Source organism: Alosa sapidissima, chromosome 16, assembly GCF_018492685.1.
Source record: "Alosa sapidissima isolate fAloSap1 chromosome 16, fAloSap1.pri, whole genome shotgun sequence".
Lineage (NCBI taxonomy): Eukaryota > Metazoa > Chordata > Actinopteri > Clupeiformes > Clupeidae > Alosa > Alosa sapidissima.
Window position 1 is genome coordinate 20,821,864 of NC_055972.1, and position 3,928 is coordinate 20,825,791.

Below are 3,928 nucleotides of genomic sequence, written 5' to 3' on the forward strand. Positions count from 1 at the left end.
GCAACAGCAGGTATTCATGAAAATATTTACTGTACAAGTTGACAACAGAGCATGTGTCTGTCTCTCTCTCTCTCTCTCTCTCTCTCTCTCTCGCTCTTTCGCTGTCTTTATTTCTGTTTGTATGTGTGTTTTTGTGTGCGTGTGTGTGTGCGCACGTGTGTGTGTATGTGTGTGTGTGTGTGTGTGTGCGCGTGCGTGCGCGTGCATGTGTGTTTGTTTGTTTGTTTGTGTGTATGTGAAAGTCCATACACACAAACAAACAAATACCAATGAAATCAAGCCATTGAACAGTGGGCCCCTTCTAATTAGTGCTCTGGGGGTAATTTGAGTATGTGAGTGTGTTTGCGTGTGTGTATGTCTGTGAGTGAGGAGGTGTGGTGTGGGTTGTTGTAAGCTGTTAAGTAGCAAAACTAAAAGCAGGTTTCTGAGCTCTTGAAATGCTCTGCTCTTTCTCATTCTCCTGATTCCCACTGCCCAAAGGTCTGTTTGTCTGCTTATCTTTGTCTATCAATCACACACACACATACAGTGAGAGAGAGAGAGAGATAGATAGATAAATAGATTGATAGAGAGAGAGAGAGAGAGAGAGAGAGAGAGAGAGAGAGAGAGAGAGAGAGAGAGAGAGAGAGAGAGAGAGAGACACAAGTGGAAAAACATTTACACCATCTCCAGTGATGTTATTTTTCTGGTTAATGTTAAACAAACCGCCATTTGCATATCAAACGACTGGAGTGTGGGAAAAGTGGCTTGGTGAGTGAATGTGAAATCACAACAGTTAAGAGAGAAGTGTCAGGTTCCCACACCACAGCTGATTTATGTCTATGGCTGTTCTTACTTGTCTGCTTGAGCTCTTGACTCCCATTAAAAACTGCATATATTAGGTATAAACTGAAGCCTGTTATAGCATCAAGCAGCAGGTGTTACAGTATATTTCCATGTGTGTTACCTTTGTTCTTTGTTTATTTTTTTAATGAAAGTAGGCTTCACTGAAAATACATTCCAAGTTTCATGAAATGTAATTTTATGGGTTGGCGTCCCCTTCAAAAGATTATGTAAAGATTAACTTTTATAACTTTTTTTTAACATTATGCACATTTTAAGAAACTGATTGACACACTTCAGTCAGTGCTTCACTTGTGCTGGAGTAGAGTAGATTTTAACTTAACTTCCTCAAGTTGATAAACTTCTCTCAACCTTCTCTCAACTATCTCTCAACCTCAACCATCTCTATCTGAGCTTGACTCTTGTCACCTGTTCTCGTTTTCTCAGGGTTCTAGAATTTAAGTGACCTCCTTTAAATCAACAAATACGGAGAGGTCCATTTGGAAAGGGGCGAGAAATCCAACTCCCCCACAAGCCCACATCCACACGTCAGCTTCCCCATCCGTCCTTCGGCTGCGTACGAAAGAAAAAGACAGCCCTCTTTCCCTCGACCTGAATCCTTGACAAAACACAATCTGCCTATTCCCAGCCAGCCCGAGCCATTTCATATAATCATGGCCATTACAAATATTATCCAGAGAGAAAGCGAGAGGGGAGAACAGAGAGAGAGAGAGAGAGAGAGAGAGAGAGAGAGAGAAAGATGGAGAGAGAGAGATGGCATCTCTGCCAGATAATTTATTAGCTTTTGCCACGTCCAGGAGATCTGTGCCACTGGGAACTGTAAACCCACTCAGATATGAATGTGAGGCTTTATTAGCACAAAAACAGCCCTCCACGCCATCTCCCTAACAATGGCTCACTGTGGCCATGCACAACACCTCGGCTGTTTACCTCCACTTATTCACTCTTGTCTTTCCCATTTCTCCTGTGATCTCTACACCCAAAACACACACACACACACACACACACACACACACACACTTACTTACTCTTTCTCTCTCTGTTTCAGACACACACACACACACACACACACACACACACACACACACACACACACACACACACACACACTCACTATCTCTCTCTATTTCTCTCACCAGGCACCACTCAGTTGTGTGTGTGTGTGTGTGTGTGTGTGTGTGTGTGTGTGTGTGTGTGTGTGTGTGTGTGTGTGTGTGTGTGTGTGTGTGTCTGTCTGTCTTTGTGTTTGTGTGTTTGTGTGTGTGTGTGTGTGTCTGTCTGTCTTTGTGTTTGTGTGTGTGTGTGTGTTTGTGTGTTTGTGTGTGTGTGTGTGTGTGTGTGTGTTTGTGTAGGGCGGTGGGATCATGGTAGAATGAGCCTGAGCCAGTTGTTTGTTGTCACACTAAATTACTCTGACACACTGGCCGAGTGACAGCTCTTGCTGGGTGGGACCAAGAGGGGAGGGTAATTATGTGTGTGTGTCTCTCTGTGTGATTGTGTGTGTGTGTTTCTCTGTGTGTGTGTGTGTGTGTGTGTGTGTGTGTGTGTGTGTGTGTGTGTGTGTGTGGCTTTTTTAAGTGTTGAGGAGACATGGCTGACTGCATAGGAGAAGACTTCTCGCGACCTCGCTCGGAGGGCCAGAGAAGCCAGCCAGTGGCAGTGAGGGTCACTCCACCACCCCTGCCCCGATCCGTCACCCCACCACCATCCCACCCCACCTCCACCACCCCTGCCCCACTCCGTCACTTCACCACCATCCTACCCCACCTCCACCACCCCTCTGCCCACCGTCCTCTGCCTCTTGGCTGACTCGCTCGCCTCACTGGTGAGCTCTCCTCCACAACCCAAACAGCCAAAGTGAAGTGGAGGGGCGCCACTGGAAATGTACGGCCCTAAATGCCTCGCCCCATCCTCCCTCACATCTTAACGGCTCACGGCTCAGCCCAGCACATAAGGGGACTAGCAAGCCTGGAGATTTAAGGCGGGGGTTTGCCCGCTCATAACTGCCCCACCGCCCCCCCCCCCCCCCCGGCCGCAAAGTCCAGTGTCTCGTCCTTCAACTGCCCACAGTAATTACCTGATTCACAGTCCAATTTATATTCCGTTTTTGGTTCCATTCATAATCCAAAGCCTCAGTACCTCAGGATTCGGAAAAAAAAACCACTATTAAGTAAAAGGTCTCTAATGGCTTGAAATTATATGGCCATACTTTATGCTTCCTAGTGGTAAAACTGGCAGAAATGCTTGTTTTTATGAGGAGGAGAGAGCTTGGTTTGTGCGCTCTCGTTCAGTTCATCTAGAATGTTCTGCAGCGACAGAGATATGATAAATGGCAGAGGAGCCTGTAATCTTGTGGCGACCGGCGGAGGAGAGCCAGACAGAGAGATCTAGAACGCAGTCTGAGAGTTCTCTTTAGGAACGGGGATGTGTGTGTGTGTGTGTGTGTGTGTGTGTGTGTGTGTGTGTGTGTGTGTGTGTGTGTGTGTATGTGCATGAGAGAAAGAGAGAGATGATGTGTGTGTGCTCAGTATTTTGCCTTGCTGCAATGCGTTAGTTAATGTGTGCTGCAGGCATGTGTATGTTACTGTATTTGTACCTTTGTGCACGCGTGGCGTGTGTGTGTGCGCGTGTGCGTGTGCGTGTGCGTGTGTGTGTGTGTGTGCGTGTGTGTGCATGTGCACGTGTGTGTGCGCGTGCGTGTGTGTGTGTGTGCGTGCGTGTGTAGTATGTTCTTTTTGGAAGCGTTATAATCTGGAGGTGTTGTTTTCTCGGCAGGCACTCGTCAGCTCCTCAGAGTGGGTCTGGCTTGGCCAGTGGAATACTGCAGGCTGATGACTGTGGCCGTGAGTGTTTAGGTTTGATTGCAACTTTTCATCACATTTGCACAGAGCCTGTGTATACCAAATAACAGCCTGAATACACACAGCACATTTTCCTTATGGTTACGTGATGAGAAAGTCAAAGAGAAAGACAGAGAGAGAGAGAGAGAGAGCGAGTGAGAGAAAGAGAGATAGACAGAGACAGAGAGAGAGAGAGAGAGAGAGAGAGAGAGAGAGAGAGAGAGCATTCTAGAATGTTTTTTGTG